Source organism: Canis aureus, chromosome 19 (genome assembly GCF_053574225.1).
Source record: "Canis aureus isolate CA01 chromosome 19, VMU_Caureus_v.1.0, whole genome shotgun sequence".
In the NCBI taxonomy this organism is placed as follows: Eukaryota; Metazoa; Chordata; class Mammalia; order Carnivora; family Canidae; genus Canis; species Canis aureus.
In genome coordinates, this window is record NC_135629.1 from 42,815,113 (window position 1) to 42,827,775 (window position 12,663).

Sequence of the window (12,663 nt, forward strand, 5' to 3'; positions counted from 1 at the left end):
CCCCACACAGGGAGCCCGACGTGGGACTCGATCCCAGGTCCCTAGGATCATGCCTGGGCTGAAGGCGGCGCTAAACCACTGAGCCACCGGGGCTACACTGATTTTTTTTTTTTTTTTTTTTTTTTAACTTAGACCATCCAGCCCCTGAACACACAGGCCAAAGGTAAAAGTTCTAGCTTAGAGCTTCCTCACACTGTGTGGCCTCTTCATGCCCAGTCCATCTTGAGAGCCAAAATGCCAGCAGCTCTGGCCCGTTCTAATTCAGCTCTTTGAGCTCTACCCACAATGCTGGATGCTTGTCTGACATTTCTGCCTACAGGCTGGACCGCTTTCCCTCTAGTGGATTGGGGTGGGGGGGTCTGTTCCATTTCCTCTTCAGAACTGATGCACCCACCCCTCCCCTGCTGGAAATAATAGTTGCTGATGGTTCATTGTTACACTCCTCACCAGAAACTGCCCTCAGCTATAGGGAACTGCCTGTACAGGCTATGCCCCCTTCCAGGCTCTTAGGCAAGGATGTCGAAAATTTAAAAGCCTGCTCCTCATCTCACAATGTCAACTCTGAGGGACTTTTCCAGCTTCTTATCTGCTTGTTGGATTATCTGAGGCCCTATTTGCAACCTCACTGGGGGTCAGCTTCTCCCTTTGCCCAGTTCTGCCTCCTTCACCTCCTTACAGTTGTCTACTGACTACATTCTCTAACAAACTGGCTGTACAAGTTTGCTGAACAAATAAATGCTCTGCAGCTTAGACTCTGTTTAAAGGGAAGCCAATGTAAGATATCCACCTACTGGGAGTTGGGACTATGCTTGTTGTAAAGTCACAGGAAACAAGCAAACCCATCAGAGGGTAGAGAGGTTGGTGTTCAGCCAGGCCTGTGTCCATCACTATTAGGGTGATCTTGGGAGTGCTCCTTGACCTCTTGAGTTCCTAATTAGTACATGAGGAAAGAAGACAAGCTGTCTCTGCTAGTCATAGAGGTGGTGCAAAGTCCAATCCTACCATATATATACATAATATAGACTAATATAGTATGTATGCATGTATTCACATGCAAATATTCCTTAGCTCTGGGCACTGAGAGGCCTTGGAGCAGTAACACCTTCAATAGCAATGTACCAGATCTAATACCAATTACCAAGATCTTGGCTTCTAAATACCACCTTCCTCTCAAAGAACCAGAATTCCTTGGCCGTGACAAGAAAAATTATGAGATGAGGTTGGAATAATTTATGCCAGAAAACAAGGAAATGCTCAAAGAATGATATGGTTTGATCAAAAGGACTTAGAAGACAGTTGAAGAGGCTCTTACTAGTTAAATCTGAGACAATTTGAGAGTAATTTTTAAAAATGGTTTCCTAATTTGATTTGTAAATATAACACAATTACTATCAAAATCCAGTGGCATTTGTTTTTTGTTTTTTTTTGTTTTTTTTTTTTGCAAAAATTGGCAAGCCAGTCCTAAAATTTATATGGAGATGCAAAGCACCCAGGATAGCCAAAACAATTTGCAAAAAGTTGGAGGACCCACATTTCCTAATCCAAAACTTACTAAAATGAAGAGATTGGCAAACTTTTCTGTAAAGGGCTAGATAGTAAGTATGTTAGGCTTTGTGGACTGTACACTGTCACAACTATCAACTCCGTTTTTAGTATATTCAGTGTTGTGCAATCATCCTCACAATCTAATTTTAGAACATTTTGTCACATCTTAAAAAACCTTGTATCTATTAACAATCACTTCTCAGTTCTCATGTCACCTTTGCAGCCATAGACAACCACTCAATCTATGTTCTGCCTATAGATTTGCCTGTTTGTGACATTTCAAATAAATGGAATTACATAATATATGATGGCTTCTTTCACTTAGCATTATGTTTTCAAGGTTAATCTATGTTATAGCGTGTGTCAGTATTTCATTAGTTTTTATAACTGAATTATAGTCCATTGTATGAACATGCCACAATTGCTTATCTACTCATCAGGTGATGGATATCTGGATTGTTTACATTTGTGAGGTATTATGAATTGTGCTGTTATGAATCAAGTACAAGTTTTTGTGTGGACGTATGTTTTCATTTCTTTGGTTATATACCTAGGAGTGGAACTGCTGGTTCATATTGTAGTTCTGTTTTGTTTTTAAGATTTATTTATTTATTCATGAGAGACACAGAGACAGAGAGGTAGAGACACAGGCAGAGGGAGAAGCAGGCTCCATGCAGGGATCCTGATGTGGGCCTCTATACTGGGACTCCAAGATCATGCCCTGGGCGGAAGGCAGGCGCTAAACTGCTGAGCCACCCAGGGATCCCCATATTGTAGCTCTGTTTAACCTTCTGAGTATTTGCCAGTTTTTTTTAAAGTGGCTGTACCATTTTATTTTTCCCAAGCAGTGTTTAATGTTTCCAATTTCTTTACATGTTAAACAACACTTATTATCTTTTTTATTATAGCCATCCCAGTGTGTGTGAAGTGCTATCTCAATGCGGTTTTGATTTGCATCTCGATGACAAATGATGTTGAGCATCTTTTCATTGCTTATTGGCCATTTGTATGTTTCTTTGGAGAAATATCTATCTCATCCTTTGTCCATTTTTAATGGGTTATTTAACTTTTTATTATTGAGTTGTAAGAGTTTTTTTTTTTTTTTTTAATGTTTTGTTTATTCATGAGAGACTCCGAGAGAGGCAGAGACATTGGCAGAGGGAGAAGCAGGCTCCCCGCAGAACCCGGATGCTGGACTCAATCCCAGGTCCCTGGGATCATGCCCTGAGTCAAAGGCAGATGCTCAACTGCTGAACCACCCAGGCATCCCTTAAGAGTTCTTTCTATGTTCCTTGTCAGATACATAATTTGCAAATATTTTCTCCCATATGTGGGCTCACTTTCTTCATGTTGTCCTTTAAACCACAAAAGGTTTTTATTTTGATGAAGTCCAATTCACTTGTTTTTTCTTTTGTTACTTGAGCTTTTGGTATTATATCTAAGAAACCATTACCATATCCATACTCATGGAGATTTACCCCTACGTGTTTTTTTTTCTTAAATATTTTTATTTATTTATTCATGAGGCACAGAGAGGCAGAGACACAGGCAGAGGGAGAAGCAGGCTCCATGCAGGGAGTTTGATGTGGGACTCGATCCTGGGACTCGATCCTGGGACTCCAGGACCATGCCCCTGGCCAAAGGCAGGCGCTAAACCACTGAGCCACCCAAGAATCCCCTACCCCTATGTTTTCTTCCAAGAGTTTTACAGTTTTCATTCTTTTGAGTTGATTTTGTGAAGTAGTAGTCCAGATTCATTCTTTTGCATGTGGATATGTGATTGTCTTATTACTGACTGCCAGAGTTAACAGTCTATATCCTTCTTTTTGTGATCCAGTTTCCAAGGTATTGTGATTTATTTTTTCATCAAAATTGTTAAAGCTGAATTTAGTCTCGTTAAGTTCAACATGATATTACAAATTTCCCACCAACTGTACAAAATATCCCCCTGGATTAGTTCTAAATTAGGCTCATGCAACAAAATGCACATTTCATTTGAAAGCTTTTTTGCAGGTGTGCCCAAGCTGTCAAATCCAATTTAATAGGATCAAATGCCTAATAGTTGAAGACTTAGTTTTTCATCAGGCTAGCTCTAGAGAGGTTCCAAGCAAATAAGATAGTAAAATCCCATGAACCCTTTTTTCTTTCTTTCTTTTTTCTTTTCTTTTCTTTTTTTTTTTTTAATATCAGCCAAGAAAGATCGGTACTAAGTAATTTGGAATAGTGTCAAGGAGGACTCAATTTCTTATAGCACTGATTCAGCTTGAGGGGGAGGGGTGTGCCAGCTGCATTGCCTTTGAAGATTAAGTGGTGCCTGACCTCTGGAAATGAACCATGGGGTCTCAGATACATAGGAAGGTGGGCAGTATAGGCGAGTGTGGGAAAAGTGTAGAGGGAAATTGGACTTATAAAGGCATGCTGGGATGGATAGATGGCTGAGAGAGGGCTCAGATACTTGGCTGAAGAAATATGAAGATGTTAAGAAACATTACTTGGGGGGGGGGCATCTGGGTGGCTTAGTTAAGCATCTGCCTTTGACTCAGGTCATGATCCTGGCTGAGGTCCTGGGATTGAGCCTCCAGTTGGGCTCCCTGCTCAGTGGGGAGTCTGCTTCTCCCTCTCTCCCTGCCCCTCCCCTACTTGTGCTCAGAACCTCTCTCAAATAAATAAAATCTTTAAAAAAAGAAAAATTACTTGCAAAAAAGGCAAAAAGCAGTTAGCATTTACTTTCAGTGTTATACTGGGAATTAGGGAATTAAGGAGGATGATGTTTTCATCCAATAATTATTTAATTACCTATCTTAAAGGAATATGCCTTTGTTATTTACTATCAATTACTCTAAAGTTATATGCTAAATATTATCCAGTGGAAAAGATAACCCTAAAACTTACAGTTTGATTGCTCTGCTTGACACAAACCAGTTTTACATCTTATCCAGCATTTTAATTCTAACATTCCTTTTTTTTTCTCCCAATATTCCTTTATAAATGTCTGTGAATACCCAGTTCCTCAACATGCTCTTTGAACCAGCTTTAATATCTCATTAGCTCCTTTATATTTGTGTAAGTCACATTTTCAATTTTTTGAAAATCATACTTTGCCAGGATTCAACTGTGGTGACTCTCTGACCAAGAGTTGTTAAGTGTCCTCTGAGGAAAAAAAAAAATCAGCCCTCACTGCAACAATGAGTTCAACTCTAAATTGCCATTGGAGTCCTCATTCTCTGTGGGTTTGTAAAGGATTAAGTGAAAATATGAAAAAAAAAATTGTATTCCAAGGGAATGGGAGGCTCTTTCCTGATGGCTGTAACATTATATCATAGTACAAACCCTAGGGGACCTGACATGCCAGTAAGCCAGACATTCTCACATAAGCATGTGTCTAAGAATGATTTTAGGCAATATTGCATCTCGGCCCCTGCCTGGGCTACCTGCTGCTCCATTGTTGAAAGTCCATGTTAAGACAATCAGATGCTTGTAACTTAGCACATAAAACTGACTACTGTTTTGGTTGTCTGTAGGAAAGGAGAGAACAGCCCTCTTGGCTTCAAGTATGGTCCAGTTACTAACAAACTCACTGGAGCTAACATTCACTGCCTGGAAATGTTAGCTGTTTAAAAGTGTTTTCCCCAATGTTTGAGAGCTTCCCAAAGGCAGAAATGATCTCATTTATCTCCATATCCTCTATTTCTACCCACAGGAGTTGGCATGTATAAAGTGTTCAATAAATTGCTGTGAGAGAACAATTTTTTGGAAAAGTTCTACTGGCAGGTACTATAACAGGCAAACCAAAAAATAAAAATAAAAGATGTTCACTGAGAGAAGCAGAAATCTACTAATTTACTGCTCCAAGCTTGGGATTTGCTTGGGGTTTTCATGGTAAGGATGAAAGAACCTGCATCAGAGAGAAGAGTAAAAAAAAAAAAAAAAAAAAAAAAAGGTAACATTTATGTAACAATGAAAATTAGCCTCAAACTTTCAGTAAGATCTGAGCACCATTCCTCTAGAGAAACCAATTTCTCAATTAAAAAAAAAGTATGGGACATTACTGTACTTCCTTAGAGTATACATATCATTTTTCATTCTGAGATACAAATAGTTGCCTCTGTCTACGGAGGCAGAAATTAGAGTATCAGAGGGATAAAAGGACACAAAATTGTCCCTACCATGTGGGGGACTTGAATTATGTTCAGTCATATGCTAGGGTTACATAATGTGAACTAAACAGACAAAAGCTGTGCATATTACAATAGTGTTAAAAGATAGCATTTATAAATATTAACTAATCTCTAATCTCAAAAATAATTCACATTGATTTGGAACGGACTATAAATGTATACAACAGTATACATTTATAGTTTGGCCCAAAGCTGTCTTAACTCTCCTGACTTCTGCTGAATTACAAAATGGAGAGATGAAACAATCTAGATATCTGCTAGAATATCACATTGGTGCCATGTTGATGACATCATGCTAATTGAACCAAATAAGCAATAAATGGATAGCATTGTAAAGTCCTTGGTAAGACTCATGTGCTACACTGGCTGAGGGATAAATCCTATGAAGATTCAGGGGTCCATCACATTCAGTAATTTTTTTAGGAGTCTAGTAGTCTGGGCCATCACCTCTAGAATGAAAGACAAATTATTGCATCTTGCACCTCCTACCACCAATAAGAAAGCAGAATACATCCTTGCCAATATTTAGTATGGTCAGTCTCTTTAACTTCAGTTATTGTAATAGTTGTGTAGTGGTTTTTTCTTCCATTTTGAATTTGCAATAATTAATTTGCATGACGTTGAACATCTTTTCATGTTCTCACTTGCCATCTAGATATCTTCTTTGATGAAGTGCCTGTTCAAATATTTTAATGATTAAAATTGTGTTGTTTCTTATTGTTGATTTTTGAGAGTTGTTGACATATTCTGGATTCAAGTCCTTTATCAGACAAATGCCTTGCAAAGATTTTCTCCTACTTCATGCTTTATCTTTTCATTTTCTTAACAATGTCATTTGAAGAGCAAGGATTCCTCTATTCCTTTGATATATGTGTTCTTAGCTTTATGATAAAACCAACTGTTTTGATTATTGTACCTTTATAATAACTGTTGTGATTTTACATAGTATTAGCCTTCCAACATTGTTTTTTCTTTTTCTGAGTTGTTTTGATGGTTCTATTTCTGTGAATTTTAGAATTGGTAAGTCAACGTTTTCCAAAAAGCTTGCTGGGATTTTGATTGGTATTGCACTGACTCTATAGATAAGTTTGGAAAAAATTGACACCTTAACAATAATGAGTCTTTTAACCATAAAGAAGGTATATCTTTCCATTTATAAGGTTTTCTTTTTCTCAGATCTTTCATATCCTTTGTAAGTTTATTCCTAAGTAGTTCATATTTGTTATTAGTGAAATTATATTTTAAATTTCAATATCCAATTATTCATTGCTAGCATATAAAAATACAATTGACATTTTTCCCTGTGGCTTCTTCTATAAAAAACATTTTTAGATAGTCTCCATAGATTGTCCATTCACAGATTTCACATGAATATGATCATATAATATGTAATTGTGGTGGGATTCCCTCATTTAAAACAATGTTTTTATTCATGAGAGACAGAGAGAGAGAGGCAAAAACATAGGCAGAGGGAGAACCAGGCTCCCTGAAAAGAGCCTGATATGGGACTCGATCCCAGACCTTGGGACCAGGACCTGAGCCAAAGGCAGATGCTCAACCACTGAGGCACCCAAGTGCCCCTACAGTCTACTGGTTTTAATATTTTGCTAGTTCAAGTGAAGTATAAAAACCTTACCTCCCTTTAACTCCTTTACTCTCCCCTATTTATAATTGTCTTAAATGTTTCTCCTATATACACTGAGAACATCAGACAATGTTGTATTTTGAGCTTCAACTGTCAAACATAATTTTAAAAACTAGAAAGAATTTGCCAACATTTTCACTATTTGTTATGTTTTAATTCTTCCTGATATTCTAAGTTTTCATCTTTTATCATCTTCTTTATATTTTAAGAACATTCTTTAGCAATTTTTAGAGTAGGTCTAGTGGTGACAAATTCTTAGTTCTTCTAAGTTTTCTGTAGTTTCCCTTCATTTTTGAAGGATAATTTCACTAGATATAGAATTTGGGATTGATAGTTCTTTCCCTTGAGTACTTGGAAAACATGCCACTTTCTTTTGAAATCCATGGTTTTTCATGAGAAATCTGATGTCATTAAAAAAAATTCCCCTATAGGTGTTATTTCTGTCATTGCTTTCAAGATTTTTTTCTTTTAGTTTTAAGAAGTATGATGTACCTTGGAGTGATTTCTTTGGGTCTCTCCTATTTGTGATTTGTCCAGCTTCTTGACTCTATAGGTTTATGTATTTTGACAAATTTGAAAAATTTCAGCCATCATTTCTTTGAATACTTTTTCCACCTCACTCTTTCTCTTCTTTTGGGGCTCTGATTACATAAATGGATATCTTTTGTTATAGTTCCACTGGTTCCTGAGGACCAGTTCATTCTTTTTTTCAGTTTATTTTCTCTTTGTGGTTCAGATTGGGTAACTTTGTCTTATCTTCATGTTCACTGGTTCTTTCCTCTGTCTTCTCCATTCAGTTGTTGAACTCACCCACTGAAAAGAACATTTCTTTTTAGTTCTACTTTATATTCTATTTCTTTGCTGATACTTTATGTATGTTTCAAATGTGCTCATAAATGCTTGGTGAAGCAGTTTTATGATGGTTGTTTTAAAATCCTTCTCAGATAATTCTGATACCTAATTCATTTCAGCGTCAGCATTATTAAAAATGCATTTTGTCATTCAAGTTGAAATTTTCCTGGTTCTTGGTATGATGAGTGATTTTTCTTTTTTAATTGTATCCCGGACAAGGGTGCCTGGGTGGCTCAGTTGGTTTAGTGTCTGACTCTTGATTTCAGCTCAGGTCATGATTTCAGGGTCCTGAGATCAAAGCTCTGCATTAAGCTATATGCTCAGTGCAGTCTGCTTGTCTTTCTCCCTCCCCTTGCTTGCTCTTGCACTCGCTCTCTTAAATAAACAAACAAACAAACAAACAAACAAATAAATAAATAAATAAAATGTTAAAATTGTATCCTAGACACTTAAGAGACACAAGACTCTGGGTCTTATATATAAGTCTTCTACTTTAGCACATTCTTTCTGACACCATGCCAAAGAGGAATGGGATATTCACCTCCTTTCTACCAGATGAGGGTGAAATTCTGGACTTTCCATTTGACCTTCTTGACACTTCAGAGGGAAGCAATACATTGGTGCCTTGTTCCTTTGTATGAAAGTTGGATATCTTGGCTCCTACTATGCTTGACAGTATCTTCGTTGGGAAGGTGGGGGTGACTTGTTAGGTACGACAATTACATAATAGTAATTGTAGCTCATTATTACTGGGTGTTGGTCAAAGTTCCATCTATGTCTCCTCATATATCCAGGCTTTTCCTCAATTATGAAATATATATTGCCCAGAACCCTGAGGTACTGCATTAAATGTGATTCTTATACACTTGGTTGCAACATTTCTTTCTAAAATACTCTGTCCATAAATTTGGTACCCATCTGTGCAGACATCTCTAGGCTTTGCTTTTTAGCTATCAAGTCTGACCAAATTTAGGTAGATATTTTCCCCAAATGGTAACAACAGTTTTTCCTATCCAAAGTGCTCTTCCAAAATCTTGCCACTCTCCCATTAAGAGGTGGAGTTATGTTCCTTCCCCTTGAGCTTTGGTGGGCCTTGTGATTGCTTCAAATAATAGAGTACAGTGGAAGTAAATGCAATGTGACTTCAAAGGCTAGGTCATAAAAGTCAATGCAATTTTCACTTGGCTCTTTCTTAGGAGGCTCACTGGCTATTTCTAATAGAAATAACCACTATACTATGAAAAAGCCCAGGCCACATGAAGAGGTCTAACAGAAAGAACTAAGGACCTTAGTCCTCAGCCCTGGCTGAGCTGCCAGCCAACAATCTATAGCAACTTGCCAGAAACATGTGTGAGCCACCTTGAAAACAAATCTGCTGGCTCTCAGTAGAGGTGTCCCAGCTGATTCCATGTGGAACAGAGATGAACCTTCCTGCCTGAGTCCTGACCAGATTGAAAATTTGTGAGCACAATAAATGACTATTTCTGTTCTAAGTCACTGTTTTGTTATGCAGCAATTGTTAACTGATACAAAGATAAATCTGAAAAGTAGTTGAGTGGGAAGCATACTGCTTCTGAATTTCTCCATTCATTTAAAAGCTTTCTTCTCATGCCTTCCACAGACCACACTCTCTTGTTTGTTTTCAACTTCACCTTTGTCCCTTTGCTGGCTTATCATTCTTTATGACCTGTAAATACTAATGTTCCCAAATGCTTAATCCTGCCAACTTCCCATGGAACAGGGAGCCTGACATGGGGCTTGATCCCAGGACCTGGAGAGCATGACCTGAGTCAAAGGGAGACACTTAACCAACTGAGCCACTCAGGCACCACAGCATACTCTAACTTAATATGTTCAAACCAGATTTATTTATTTATTCATGAAAGACACAGAGAGGCAGAGACATAGACAGAGGGAAAAGCAGGCTCCTCACAGAGAGCTCGATGTGGGACTCAATCCCCCAACCAGGATCGTGCCCTGAGCTGAAGGCAGATGCTCAACTGCTGAGCCACCAAGGTGTCCCCAGAATCATTAAAAAAAAAAAAAAAGATTTGAGAGAGAGCGTGGATATGTACACATGAGTTGGGAGGAGGGCAGAGGGAGAGGTAGAGGGTGAGAGGCAGACTCCCCAATGAGGGCGGAGCCTGACAAGGGGCTCAATCCCAGGACCTGACATCATGACTTGAGCCAAAGTTGGATGCTTAACGGACTGAGCCACCAAGGTGTCCCTCCCCTTCTTTTTTTCTGTCACTTCTTCCTTCATTTCTCCCCACTCTCAAATCATTTAGTTGATAACTCAACTAAATGGCGTATACCCACTCATATCTTGCCCCATATTCCTAAAGTCAAACAAATATATGCATGTACATACAAGTTTAAGTGTCTTGCTTTTCCCATTCAACAAACCCCAAAATTTCATGGGAAGTCCTCCAGAACTTTTAGTATAGTGAAAATTCATTCTTTTAAATGACAGTGTAATATTCCTATGGATATTATAAAATGCCTTCCTCCATTCATTTATGAGCAGAATTCTCATTATTTCCCCCACACAGGTAAAGGTAATGATACAATTAATATCTTTGTATATTTATTCTATGTACATGTACTTTTATTTTTTTTAAAGATTTTATTTATTTATTCATGAGAGACAGGGAGAGGGAGAGGGAGAGGGAGAGGGAGAGGGAGAGAGAGAGAGAGAGAGAGAGGCAGAGACACAGGCAGAGGGAGAAGTAGGCTCCATGCAGGGAGCCCGATGCAGGACTTTATCCTGGGACTCTGGGATCACTCCCCGAGCCAAAGGCAGACACACATTCAATTGCTGAGCCACGCAGGAGTCCCTGTACAAGTACTTTTATTTCTATAAACTAGAATTTGAGAAATAGAATTTGCTTGTCAAAGGATACACACAAGTTTTTATTAAATAGTAAATAGATACAATTATTAATCAAATAGAGGGTAGACAAAATAACAATAAAACAAATACCTGTGGACTTACCACCTAGTTTAAGAAATAGAGCTTTAGTGATCCTCTGAAGCCTTCTCGGTGCTTCCACATGATTCCTTTCCCCCTTTAGAAAAAAAATCCTGAATTTTTTTACTTTTCCCTTTGAGTTTTGTCATGCTTAATTCCCTGCATAATCTGTTAATTTGCTGAGAGAGACTTATAAAACTTCACATAAATGGAAACTCACTGAGAGAGACTTATAAAACTTCACATAAATGGAAAACAATTATATATTCTTTTTTTTTTTTTAAAGATTTTATTTATTTATTCTTGAGAGAGAGAAGGAGAGACAGAGCCAGAGACACAGGCAGAGGGAGAAGCAGGCTCCATGCACCGGGAGCCCAACGTGGGATTCGATCCCGGGTCTCCAGGATCGCGCCCTGGGCCAAAGGCAGGCGCCAAACCGCTGCACCACCCAGGGATCCCCACAATTATATATTCTTTTATGTCCTTTTCACCCGATCATCATGTTCCTAAGAGTTAATCATTTTGATATGCAGAGAGAGAAGGAGGCTTCATGCAGGGAGTCCGACACAGAACTTGATTCCGGGTCACCAGGATCATGCCCTGGGCTGAAGGTGGAGCTAAACCTTTGAGCCACCCGGGCTGCCCTGGCCTAGTTACATTTTAAGTACTCAACAGACACAGGTGTTTAGTACCTACTGTACTGGGGTATATAGCTCTAGATACTTTTGTTATTGTTTTTAGTTATGTGTGTTGCACATCTTTCCTTCTAATTTATGATTCTTCCTTTCACTTTTTGTCTTTTGATTACAAAGTTTCAAGGAAGCTGAATTTTGACTTCTTTGGTTTGCACTTTGAATTTATTTATTTTAAATATTCTTTTTTTATTTTTTTAAAGATTTTATTTATTTATTCATTCATAGAGATGCAGAGAGAGAGAGAGAGTAGCAGAGACACAGGCAGAGGGAGAAGCAGGCTCCATGCAGAGAGCCTGATGCGGGACTCGATTCAGGGTCTCCAGGATCACGACCTGGGCTGCAGGCAGTGCTAAACTGCTGCGCCACAAGGGCTGCCCTGCACTTTGAATTTAAGAACATTTTTTTCTATCACATGGGCATGTCCCAAAGATATTGTATTATTCTATATTTTATTCTTTTTTAAGCCTTTAAAAAAGATTTTATTTATTTATTCATGAGAGACACACTCACAGAGAGAGGGGCAGAGACACAGGCAGAGGGAGAAGCAGGCTTCATGCAGGAGCCCGACGTGGGACTCGATCCTGGGTCTCCAGGATTACACCTGGGCTGAAGGTGGTGCTAAACCACTGAGCCATCTCGGCTGTCCTTATTCTTTTTTTTTTTTTTTTTTTTTTTTTTTTTAAGATTTTATTTATTCATGAGAGACACAGGCAGAGGGAGAAGCAGGCTCCATGCAGGGAGCCTGACATGGGACTCGATCCTGGATCTCCAGGATCA